Source organism: Vigna unguiculata, chromosome 2, assembly GCF_037176805.1.
Source record: "Vigna unguiculata cultivar grain cowpea cultivar isolate G323 ecotype 2 chromosome 2, ASM3717680v1, whole genome shotgun sequence".
Classification (NCBI taxonomy): Eukaryota; Viridiplantae; Streptophyta; class Magnoliopsida; order Fabales; family Fabaceae; genus Vigna; species Vigna unguiculata.
Window position 1 is genome coordinate 7,186,722 of NC_140793.1, and position 13,826 is coordinate 7,200,547.

General features: G+C 32.3%; 2 pseudogenes; both read right to left on the bottom strand.

The window, feature by feature from the left end:
* Nucleotides 1-2,882: 2,882 nt before the first annotated feature.
* On the bottom strand, nt 2,883-5,440 carry LOC146888286 (uncharacterized; annotated as a pseudogene).
* Nucleotides 5,441-11,615: 6,175 nt separating this feature from the next.
* LOC146888287 (uncharacterized) lies at nt 11,616-13,506 on the bottom strand (annotated as a pseudogene).
* Between the last annotated feature and the right edge of the window lie 320 nt (nt 13,507-13,826).

Genomic DNA, 13,826 nt, shown 5'->3' on the forward strand with positions numbered 1-13,826 from the left:
GATTTATATCTCACTCTGAGATGCTTTCTTTTTTCATTAAAGTTTTTGCTAAGAAATTTAGATATCGTAGCTTGACTATCACAATACATTGAAATAGGAGGTATAGGTTTATTTAACAATGGTAAATCATATAGAATTTTTTTAATAAATTTTGCCCCAGCAGTAACAGTATCTAAAGCAATAATCTCTGCTTCCATGGTAGATCGTGAAATAATAGATTGTTTAGCAGATTTTCATGATATTACACCTCCACCGAAAGTAAAAACATAACCAGTAGTTGACTTTGTGTTATTAGAATCAGAAATCCAATTTGCATCACTATATCCTTCAATAACAACAGGAAATTTTGTATAATGAATTCCATTATTAATTATTCCTTTCAAATATTTAAACACCCTTTCTAATGTAGTCCAATGAGAATGATCAGGATTATGTGTATATTTTCCTAATCTACCAACTACATATGCAATAACAGGTCTAGAGAAATTTGTCAAATGTAATAAGGAACCAATAATTTGAAAATATTTATGAGAAGAAATGCCTTCACCTAAATTTTTCTTTAATTTAATAGATGGATAATAAGGCGTTAAAATAGGTTTCACATCAAAATAATTGAATTTCCTCATCAATTTCTCTACATAATGAGATTGCATTAAAATAATGTCACCATCAAAATCTTAATACCCAAAATAACATCTACAGGACCTAGGTCTTTCATATCAAAATTACTAGACAACATATGTTTCACATCATTTATAACATCTATATTGCTACCAAATATTAATATATCATCTACATACAAGCATAAAATAGCATAAACACCATCATCATATTGTTTTACATACACACATTTATCACCATTATTAATATGAAAACCATATGAAATAATAACTTGATCAAATTTTTCATGCCATTGCTTTGGTGCTTGTTTTAAATCATATAAAGATTTAACAAGTTTACGCACTTTATTTTCTTTCCCTGACTCAATAAAGCCCTCAAGTTGTTTCATATATATATATTTCCTCTTCCAAATCACCATTTAAAAATGAATTTTTGACATCCATTTGATGAATTTGTAAATTAAAAATGCAAGCAAGAGCAATCAAAACTTTAATGGTAGTGACTTTTGAAATAGGTGAATATGTATCAAAGAAATCTACACCTTCTACTTGTTGGCAACCAATAATAACAAGTCTTTTCTTAAATTTATCTATAGACCCATCAGTCCTATATTTTTTCCTAAAAATCCATTTACATCCAATACTTTTACAACTAGGGGGAAGATCAGTTAAAAACCAAGTTTTATTTTCTTTAAGAGAATATTAATAGCTTCTTTCCAAAAACGAGCATCAATAGATCTCATTTCTTCACCAAAAGTTTTAAGATCATCCTTAAGCATAAAATAATAAAAGTTAGGACCAAAATCTTTAGCTTTTCTTTTTCTTGTACTCTTTCTAGGTTCATTTTGAATAATTTTATTAGCATTTTCACTTGAAGGAAAAACTTAACTAGAACCATCACAGATAACATTACCACCAGAAGGCAAACCAAAATTAGAGGTATCATAAACAATTTTAGTCATTTTACTTTTTAAAGGAAAAACATTTTTAAAGAAAATTGCATCTCTAAATTCCATAATAGTATTATTGGAGATTTCATTCACTTCAAAATTAATAACCAAAAATCTATAAGTAGTGCTATGCAGAGAGTAACCAATAAAAACAATCAATTATTTTAATTCCTATTTTTCTTTTCTTATTAGGTGGTATATTAACCTTTACAAGATACCCTCACACTTTAAAATATTTTAAAAAAGGTTCTCTTTTCTTCCATAACTCATAAGGAGTTTTATCACAATCTTTATAAGGAATTCCATTGAGAATATTACAAGCCAAATATAAAGCTTTACCCCACATATTTTTTGGCAAACTAGAACTTGTAAGCATAACATTCACCATATCAAGCAAAATTATATTTTTTCTTTCAGCTACACCATTAGATTGAGGACTGTGTGGACGTGTTATTTCATGAATAATACCATGAGTTTCACAAAAAGCACCAATTTCTAAAGACGTATATTCACCCCCTCTATCAAAACGAAGGATCTTAATTTTTCTTTCTAATTGACTTTCTACCTCAGATTATATCTTTTGAATTTTTCAAAAAATTCATGTTTGCGGTTTATTAAATACATATAACAATATTTAGAAAATCATCAATAAAAATAATAAAATATCTTTTACCACCACGTGTTAAAACATCATTGTTATCACATACATTACTATATATCAATTCAAGTAAATTGGTTTCCTTTTTCATGCATGTATGGGAAGGTTTTCTTGGTTGCTTTGATTAAACACATATTTCACATTTTTTCTTCAAGTAAATAGAATATTTAGGAATGAGATTAAGAGACATCATTCTTCTAATAGAATTTAAATTTATATGACCTAGTCTAGCATGCTACATACCACAACTTTCAACATTAGTAATAATCAATGAAGAACTATCAAATATTTTATTAGAAGAAAAAGGCATAGGACTTAATTTAAACACTACGCCAAATTTAATAATAGATAGCGCACTATAGACAACGCTTCTATAATTAAATGCTATAAATGAAGATGCCGACAAAAAGATAGCGCTTTATTAGGTAAGCGTTGTTAGAATGGGTATACATATATATTGTTTTTTTCAGAAAGGCACTATGTATGTTTCATTTATATTTAAAAATAAATAAATCATTTTAAATAGATGAAATAGATAGCGTTTTGTAATCAATTGAGAGCGTTTATGCAAAAAAGTGTGGTCTATGTATCATAAAAAAATTCCCTCATGCCATACAATCTTTCGCATTCGTGTTTTCTTTTCATTTATAACCCTCACGCGAAAGCCTCGTCTCCTACCACAGCAGAAGTAGCTACGTCTCCAACCACAGTAGAAACACCTATGTCTCCAACCACTACAGCAACAACATTCGCATTCTCCAAGCACAACAACATCGATATTTCAAGTGGGCACTATCAATTAAGGGTTTGGCAATGGCAGAGGTGTCAGGTTTTACAGAGGGGGTTTCACTGGGGAGATACAACACACCAATGAGACAAGAGCCCAACCACATAAGGCATTGACACCACTCTCAACCCAAAACCTTAAGGCAATGGGTTTATGGGTCTTGATTCTTATATAGTGCTCTACTTTCTTATTTTTGGTCAATGTGGGACTTAGACTCACACTTGGATTCCTAACAATCTCCCCCTCAAGGGTGAGTCCCTTCAACCACATTGGTACACTCCCCCTCCAGCGGAAGCTGCCCAACCACGAGTACTCCTTTTCTGTCCTTTTCTATACCGCCGTTATTCTTAACGGGACACACTTTACCTGGAACCCTTACCTGGGACCTTTGCCAGGAAGACTTTCGATACTAGGACCATACTGCACTCGTTTGAGCCGGTTTTAACCATCGGCTCTAATACCACTTGTCAGGTTTTACAGAGGGGGTTTCACTGGGAAGATACAACACACCAATGAGACCTGAGCCCAACCACATAAGGCATTGACACCACTCTCAACCCAAAACCTTAAGGCAATGGGTTTATGGGTCTTGATTCTTATATAGTGCTCTACTTTCTCAATTTTGGTCAATGTGGGACTTAGACTCACACTTGGATTCTAACAAGAGGGACTAGGGAAAATTTTAGTGGAACACTAATTTTATTGAGTAAATAGTGATTTTTCAGAGTTTCTTCTGTAATTTGTGTTTGAACTCAGAATCCATTTGTATTTGGTTGCTTAAACTTCCATTAATTTTGAAAGACAAACAATAACATGTTGGAAAGTTAAAAACTAAAGCAGAGTTGGAATAACACGATTAGGCATAATTGACAATGAGAATTCCCCTTCCAACTTCTCCTAGCTATCCTTATTATCAGAAGTTCTGCAGAAAAATCATGGTAATGTAAGGGAGTTTTCCAGAATTTCTTTAATACAAGGAAGAACATACAATGAAATCACAAAAATTCATACCTTCCAATGAACAAGTAACTAGTAGCTGAATCATGATATTCGAGTTTCAAAGTAGCTAGAACATCACTAGATCCCTAAGAAAGATTGGATACTCCCACACAAGCCAAAACTGTGTAAATGTAACCAGTGGAAATTTTGTCTGTGATGTCTTGCTCAAGACCTTGTCAGCATTCCTTTCTGTCAATGATAAATAGCATAATTTGCACCCAACTCCCTCAGAATTCCTCCTTGAGCACCCTATTCAGCTAAAATTACATAGCCAGTGCGGGAATTGAGATGCCAAGAGTCCAACCCTCTAGAAAAGTCATGATTAAGTAAAATATTTGCACCCTTCCTCCCACTTAGATCAAACATGTTTCATGCCATGATCTGTCAAAGAAAACAATATTAAGAGAAAACAACCAGGAAAGAACTTTGTGCATGATTTATACAAGTTTTATATGTTTAGCATATTGGAAAGAACTCTCTTAAGTCTCAAATGTGACCTTCCATAACTGTTGAACTTTGTATATTGTTTTATCTGCTGGCTAATTATGTTAGTTTTATTTTGCCATAACAAAACTTAAGAATGTTTCATATACTTCCACTTTATTATACTAGTTCAGGTACCGATTTGTTTTCATGCCATCAATGGTTGTGATTTGTTGCTTTTTTTCTTCATACTGGCACAAACTTTTTGTAATTCTGCACTTTATTATTGCAATCTAATTTTCAATGTAAAGAAAAAAGGTTTTTTTGCAAACTTATTTTTATTAAAACCATGTCTTTTGAATGGTTTAGGATTAGGCTTATAAGAGTTCTTAGATTTATTAGAATTCTCAACAAAATAGGCTTTAGACTTAGAATTTTGAACAAAATTTTGAGAAAAAATGATGTTTTTCCTCAATACAAAGACACACAAGCAAATCATCAAAAGAGAAATTTTCAGGCTTATGTTTTAAATTTCAAGCACAATCAGACCAAGAAGGAGGCAACTTTGAGATCAAAAGAGCCACAAGCATAATGTTTGGTAAAATAATATTTTTTTAATTTCATGTCATAGACAATATTTTCAAACTCATGAATATGATCATAAATGAGTTTATTATCAACCATTTGAAATTCAACAATTTTTTCACAAGAATATCTAGATAAACCTTTTTCTGCAGATACATATTTAAGTTCAAGTGCTTCCTATAACTCAATAGAAGTTTTGGTGTGGTAAAATATTTTATAAATATTATCCGATAAAGCACTTAAAATATGTCCATTATATAAAATATCTTTATCGAAAGCATCAAAAGAAGAAGTTGAAGAAACACTCAAGATGATAGAAGAATCAGTAGCTTTAGAAATCATAGAAAATAATCCTATTTTCACTCGTAAATTTTTCAGGCTTACTTGAGAGTGAATTAATCATATCCATGGCAAACATAATAAAAAAAATTTAACTTTTCTCTCTAAGAATGTTAGAAAGACGTTGAAAATAAAATAATGATAAATCGAAAACAAGATAGAGATATGGATAAAAGAGATGATCAAGTTAAATTATTCTTATAACAAACAATAACAATATAAGATAATGTAAATATGTAAATGAGGAAAGGATATAGAAAGTTTAGGTTGAGTCATGCAGAGCGCTATCCTTAGAGAGAAAACGCCCCTACTACACAGGGTAATACTCAATATTATGCGCTCCTCCCCCAAGATACAACAACCTGATCGATCAAGTGCAGCGAAGGATCTCTGAACATTATGAACACCATTATTTTAAGAGATAATATAGAGAAGAAAAGAAGAACACTTTTGAGAGAGATAACTCTAGTGTTTGTTGTGTCTTTTCTCATGCAACTTGGTGGTATTTATAGGTGAAAAAGGGAGACACAAGAGTAAATAACCATCAAACTGGTTTAAACCAAAAATAATTTCTAATCAATGAAAAAAATAAAAAATTGTTTACAAATAAATATAATTTAACTCTGGAATTAACATTATATTAAAACATCAGTAACAAGAATATTTTATTTTATTTTATTTTTAAATTATATTAATATTTCTAACACATAGTTGTATTTCGTTGTTATTGTCGCTAGAATAATGCCATAGAAAAATATGAGTATGCTCTGTGATTGAGACTAGTTTGATTTCACATAAGAAAATAACTATTCTTGCTATTGGATTAGAGTGTGGTAGTGTGAAAATGCACATATCGATAATTTTTTTCCAAGAAAAACTTGACATTTAAGTATGTTCATTGGTGACACACCTCTCTTTCTAGGGAACATAATTGGTGTATTAGTTCACGGTCTACCATCATTGCTCCAGTAGACAGTACTATTCATAGTGAAAACATAAGTCAATTTTAAAACAATGGCACCAAAATATGAGATAAAGAAGTTTAATGTGAATAATTTCGCACTTGAAAACTGAAGATGAAGGAAATTTTGGAAAAAGACAATTGTGCATATCCAATTGAAGGTGGTATCAGAGTTTGATTCATCTTGGTGACAACTCAATTGATAGTGATATAAGATAGGTGAAGAATCTTAAAGTTTGAGGACTATTTGTATCAAAGTCTCTACTTTCAAGAAAGTGTGTCCCATTATAAAACAACGATACAAAAGAAGGATCATATAGTTTAAAAAATACTTTTGTATGAGAGGAAGGTGTTCAAATGTGGAAACAACCCACTTTAAGGGAAGATGGTTAGAAATTCAAGGGGAGTTGGAAGTCTCACATAACCCATATATGTATTGTTTGAAGGTATTGGGCCGATAATGATGTCTTATCTCTTACATTATTTGTTTATGACTCATTGGTATTAAATTATTTAAATATCTACCCTAAGAAAGTCTTCGTTCAAAACTTAAAGAAATCCACAAAAATTCCATCTAATTCACTAAATATTGAATACTACAACAAATAATACCTCCCTTTTAAGACTCCAAAGAAAGGATGAAGTATATAACCCTATTTATAAACTTTATATTTCAATTTATTTAAAATTTATCTTTAAAAATTTAGATATCATAATTTCTACAAAATTATATAAATATACTATTTATATAATTTAAACAATAAAATAATTTAAAATACATATATTTATATTATTTCAAAAAATATCATTCATGGAAACTATCACCTTACCTTTGTCATCTAGAAATCTTCTTTCATGTATTATATTGATGACAAATTAGATCCATCCACTTAATTTTATCATAGTAGTTACATAGAAGAATCTAATTATAAAACAAATATAAATATAAGGTTAAAGATCTAATAAAATTTATCAAAGTAATATATATATATATATATATATATAATTTGATTTCTCATTAAATATATTTAGTGCTGTTAAATTTCATTAGGTGACCTAATTTTGTATAGTATCCACAAGGAATGGAAAATTCATGGAAACAAAAGTAGAACTAACAATTTTTTTTTACATGTTTAATTAGTAATTTGATCTATATGTTTAGGCTTTTGATTCGTTTTGATCCATATATTTGTTTTTTTTTACTCAATTGAGATAGAGTCAATGCGGTCCTTTTGTTAAATTTACGTTAACATTATTTAGAATGTGACTGTATAGTTTAATAAAAGACTTAATTAGTAATTTGTTCTCTATATATTTAGTCTCATCATTAGTTTTTGTCCTTATATATTTTTGGAAAATTCAATTGAGTTCCTATATTGTTTAAATAAGACAATGTGGTCTCTTATGTGAAATCAACATTAATATAATTAAGAAGTGACCACATTTGAGTTCAATCCTTCTTCTTTGACGATACAAACCCAACAAGATTGTACCCTTTAGATCCCATATATCTTTCTTCATATCCAAGATCACATATACAAGATATTCATTTTTGTCTACTGCAAGTTGGAGATGGACACATAAACTAATTTGTGACTTTTGGATCGATGATCCATGGAAGACACACGAATGAAAAAGGAATCACATTGTCTCCTTATAAAAAATTATAGAGGCTCAATTGAGTTAGAAGAAAAATATAGAGACTAAATTACTAATTAAGTCTTTTATAGTCACATTCAAAATAATTTTTATTCGAATTTAATAAAAAATACTATATTAATTCTTTTTAACAAATATTACGACTCAATTAAATAAAAAATAAATATAAAAATCAAAATGAATAAAAGCCTAAATATATGATCAAATTCTTTTTTTTTTATATATTTCGGAAAAGATAGCATTGCAGCACAATCTAAGTCTTTTCTTGAAGAAGGACATCTATTTTTTTTTTTTAGCAACAACCTCTATCATCGTTTTATTTATTCTATTTAAATGAAAACCAATTCTCTCTTTTTATGTTTTTCCTCGGTTAAATTTATTAGTTTTACCCATACACACATATCATTACTTTTTTTTATGACACCCCTTCCCAAATGTTGTTTTGTTCGAAATTTTTCTTTAAATTGAAAATAAAATTATATATTATCACATATTTATAAAACTTTCATATCTATAATTTGTGATATCCAAAATATATCGTTATTGATCTCAGAATAAAATAAAACTAATGAACAACATTGTGACATTGTCCCTCAAATGAGTTTCAAATGCTTTATTTTATAAATATATTTGGAATTCAGAAAAATAATTCTAACACTATTTTTCAATTATAAAATATTAACTTTAAATATGATTTTCGTTCCTCAACTATTGCTAATTTTTTGTTTTCGTCGCCCACCTAAAGTTTGCACTATTTTAGTCCCTGGCATTTTGAATTGCATGGAATTGGTCCCCAATTTTAAACTCCCGTTAGTTTGAATTGACACCTGACAAACAGAAGGCCACGTCAGGATCCCGTTTTCAGCTGAGTTATATTGTTACAACAAAGACGTTGTTTTTTATTTTTCCTAACGTTTTAAAAGAGGGATTTGGGTAATTTGTGAAACCCTAAAATTTGTTTTTTAGGATTGGAGCCTTGGTGAGGATCTTAGGCATATCGTATTGGTGTGAGGGAAACGTTGTCAATAACATTCACGTCTGAAGACCGTTGTAGAGTGATGAAGAGTGAGAGCAAAGGATTTCACTGTACGCAAAGGAATAATGGTTTGAAAATGTTGCAAAGTTGTGCATTGTCCTTAGATATATCATCGAAAGTGTGTGGGTGTGGAGAAAAATTGTTGCTCCTAAAGGCAACGACTGTGAAGAACAAGGGGAGATTATTTTGGAGATGTAGAAATTGGGTTGTAAGTGACAAATTTCATATTTATTGGTCGAGCTTGATTTCGTTTCATGTGATAATGGTTTCCTATTTTTTGCAGTCGAATTCTCATTGTAATTTCCTTGAATGGGTTAATGAAGATGAGTCCAAATTCGAAGGTAACGAATCTGAATTTCAAGATAGCGGTGGAAAACGAGTTGAAGAAGATGAAATGTGTTTGGAAAAGGAGAAAGTTATATTAGAGTTGATAAAGAAAAGTGAGAAGTTGAAGAGGAAATTTCAAGAAGAGAAAAAGTTTGGGAGATTCCTACAATTTTTACTTGTTTTATCGTGGGCATTAACAATTGTATTGGTGTTTATGATGTTGTTCAAGTTGAATTGTAATTAGTTATGTACTTAGTACTATTTAGGGTTTAGGTATTACTTATGTCTGAAACTTGAAGGGTTAAGTATGTTTGAGTTAAATTTTGATGGGGAAATGTTTTGTGTTCCTGATTTATTTTAATGAATGAAATCAAAACTTTTGTTAATTGCATGATACAGGCATGAGCTTTCTTATTTGTATCATTATTGACCTTTTTTTTTCAGTAATGTATCATTGGATATAAAAATAGTTGTATGTTTTTCATCATTTCGATAGTATCATTTAATGTGAGTAATAGTGCTTCTAAATGACAAAAATTGGAATGAATCTTTGGTATAAATTGATTATATATCATACATCATTTTTTTCATTCTATTACTGGACTGAAACAATAATATTGGCAAATTTTTATAGGTTCAACAAACATAATTACAAATCACTTTTTTCATTATATATTCCATGCAAATGGCAGTAATCAGGGTATTTTATAAATCCCTCATCAATTATGACAACAAAAAGTAGTTCAACTTTAATGCAACGTCAAAATGGTCCCTAGGATTGAATTGAATAAAGTATTCCACATTAGACAAGTGGTCCATAAATTTGAATACAACAAGCTATAATATTGCTTTAATAAAAAAAGTTGTCCACTATCACTATGCCCACTGCAATAAAAAAAAGTGGTCCACCATTAAAAGCAACAAAAAAAGTTTGATTCCTCCTTCAGTTTCACGTGGGTTGTGCAGAAGTTCCAATACTCTCTTGAGACCCTAAGACCTGTGTCGCCATGCTTCTGGTTTGTGTTGGTGGTGGTCTGTCTCCCTTGTTCATGTTTGCAACAACCATGGGTGTAGATCTTCTTCTACTAGTGGAGCTCTGGTTCGATGGTCCTACAACACTGGTAGCTCCACTCACAGTTGGAGTTCTCTATGTTTGTCCCTGTAAATTGGATATGTATTACAAATTCAGATTTGTATACTTTGAACAAACAAAAAATTGAATATGACTGTGTGTTTTTACCTTTCTATTTCTGATTCCCTTTCTATAGCTCCTAATGTTATGTCCTAATTGCTTACACCTGCTGCACTTCATGATGAGATTTTTCTTTGACAGTTTGGAATGACTGACATGTTCATCTGCTTCCTTTCTTCTTAGTTTTTTGGGTCTCCTAGGTGGTGTTTTATAAATTTGTGGGAGTAGTTCAGGCTGATTGCTTTTAGGCCAAAGTTGTTGTCCATTGGTTGGGGTTATTTCTGGGTTATAGCAAGCCTCATAAGCATATCTTTTATAATATGCATGCACATAAGCTTCAGGGGTTTTCTACCTTGTAGTTAATTGCTGCGACACCATGTCTACAAGGTATGCCTACCAAATCCCAAAAATAACATGTGCAACTATGCTTACTTAGATCTACCACAAACTTCTCCATGGTGAACCATTGTGTTACTTCAAACTTAGCACCCCTTGCCCATACTAGAAGCCAATTCCCACTTTTTTCCACTTCTCTATCAAGCCTTTTTTGTGGCTTAGGCATAACAGTACAAGGATATGCATTTAATTTTTCTCTAAGTGTTGCAAATCTACTCATTGTGTATGATCTAATCCATTCCATCATACTAATGATTGGTTTATGCCTAGCCAATAAAATAGTACTATTGAATGACTCAAAGAGGTTATTCATTAAAACATCACATCTAGGATAAATGTTGAATGCATGTTTACACCATGAACTTCTAGGAATGCCAACTAACCAATTATATGCTTCAAGGTTAATGTTTCTTAACTCACCCATCTTTTTTTCCCAACCTGCGTAGAAAGTTACCTTTACTGCACCCATCATCAAGTCTTTGATAACTACCCCACCACCAAATTTCTTCTTGAAATTGCTATAATGATGCCTCAAACAAAAACGATGCTCCACTCCATTCAAAATTTCATCAAATACAGTCATAAGTCTCTGCAAAAAAAAAAAAATTTGTATAAGAATATAGTATCAATTAATTATGAGAGTCTTAAGTAACAATTTATGTAATTAGTTCACCTTTTGTTGATCTAAGATGAAAACCCAACGATGATTTTCAATGTCCCCAATATCTTCTAACAAGAGTGAAAGAAACCACCTCCACGTCTATTTACATTCATTCTCTACGACAACAAAGGTCAGTGGATAGTATTGGTCATTGGGGTCCCTGCCCACTACAACCAAAAGTTGACCACCATAAGCTATTTTCAAGTGGCATCCATCAAACCCTATAAAGGGCCTACACCCATCCAAAAAACCAGCCTTACAACCTATTAAGCACATGTAGAAACAACTAAACCTTGGTGGCAGACTTGCTTGAGGCTGATTTATCTTAATTTTGAATGTTCCAGCCTTTACTCTTACCAATTTAGCTACATAATCATGTAAACGACCGTATTGTCTTTGTCCATCCCCTACCAAACAGTCCATTGCAATTTGTTTTTCTTTCCCAACCCTCCAAGGGGTTATGCCAACACTGTATGTCTTCTTGATCTCGTCAATAATTTGACTCACTGTCATTACACCCACATTCATAAATCTTTCTAGTAACACTTGTGCTATCCAGTCCTTATTAGCATTTTTATTCCCAAAAACCTTTCCACACTTATGACGCCCAACCAATGTCTTAATTTGAAAGGTTTCCCTACCACCAACCTTGCTCTCCATAATTAAGAAACCACATTTTTTTTACAGACCGCCCTAACTCTCTTCCGATCATTTTTAACAAATTGAACTTCTTTACCATTTAAAACACTATGCTCCATTAATACTTGCTTAAAATCCTTTAAAGAAGAAAATTCCATTCCTAATTTGAGCTTAAAGTCCATTGTCATATCTTCAGCTCTATATTTGGAAAATTTGGGCCCATCACAACCAACACACACATCACTATCAACATCAGAATCCAACTCATCAGTATCGTATTCATCACTTATGTCATGTTGTCCAACTTCAACATTAGTCACAAATGAACCTTCTCCAACATCTTTTTTAGTCCTCAATGTGCTTGAATTTCGTTTCATTGCTTTCCACCTATCCAAAACAGGCCCAATATTTCTAACAGGTGGCTCAATGTCCATCCCAAATCCATCATCATCGTCTGCCACCCTTTCTTCTTCACTATCGTCTAGTTTATCTACAGAAGAACCTTCATCCTTTTCAGACTCATCCTCAACTACGACATCTGCCTGACCAACCCCATCCTTCTCACCCCCTAATTGTGCATCACTCCCCAATTCTTTTCAGACTCATCCTCAACTACGACATCTGCCTGACCAATCCCATCCTCCTCACCCCCCCAACTGTGCATCACTCCCCAATTTTGCCTTACCACCCAGTTCTGCTTCACCACCCAGTTGTGCCTCACTTCCCAGTTGTGCCTCACCCCTCAGTTGTGCCTCACTCCCCAGTTTTGCCTCACCCCAGTTGTGCCTTACTGCCCAATTGTGCCTCACACCCACTTGTGCCTCACTTCCAAGTTATGCATCACCAACCACATGACCCTCACCTCCTACTTCTGCCTCAACCCCTAGTTGTGCCTCACCCCCCACTTCTGCCTGAGCTAGTTCTTCATCCATTCCAGCACCAACAATAAAATAAACTACTTCAGGCTGACAAGGAACATGCTGAACATATATATCAACCACTTCGTTCCTATCCTTTGCATACTTAGCCAACGTTAATGCCTCCTTATCATCACTCAACAATCTTAGATTGTTTAACAACCTCTGTTTTGAGCCCTTCCACCAAAAATTAACATCTTCATTGTATTTAAACTCCTTTAGGATGCCTAATGCTTTAAAGAATGACAAAAAATCTGGATCGATACCTTTAACAGCATGGATTTCACCCCCCACGTATTCCAATCCCCTATTCCTTTTAAACCTACCCATGTGATGGAACGCGACCACGAACCCCATTTCCAGCCCTACATTTCAAATAAATACACAAACAAGAAAAATCGAACCACAATCCAATTTTAAAAACAACCAAACTAGAGCAAAGCAAACATTCAACGAAAGAAATTTAAAAATAATAAACGACTAACCTTACTTCAGAAATGGTGATTTCGTCGATCAAATGAAACCACTTAGCACCAACTTCTTCGTCGTTCTGTGATTACAGTTAATACCTTTGGATTACGGATTCAAATCACTGATTCTCTCTTCGTTCACCAAACCACGTTTAGTCCCTAGGGTTCTTACCAAAGCCCCTTTCTAATTCTAACATAACCTTGCAT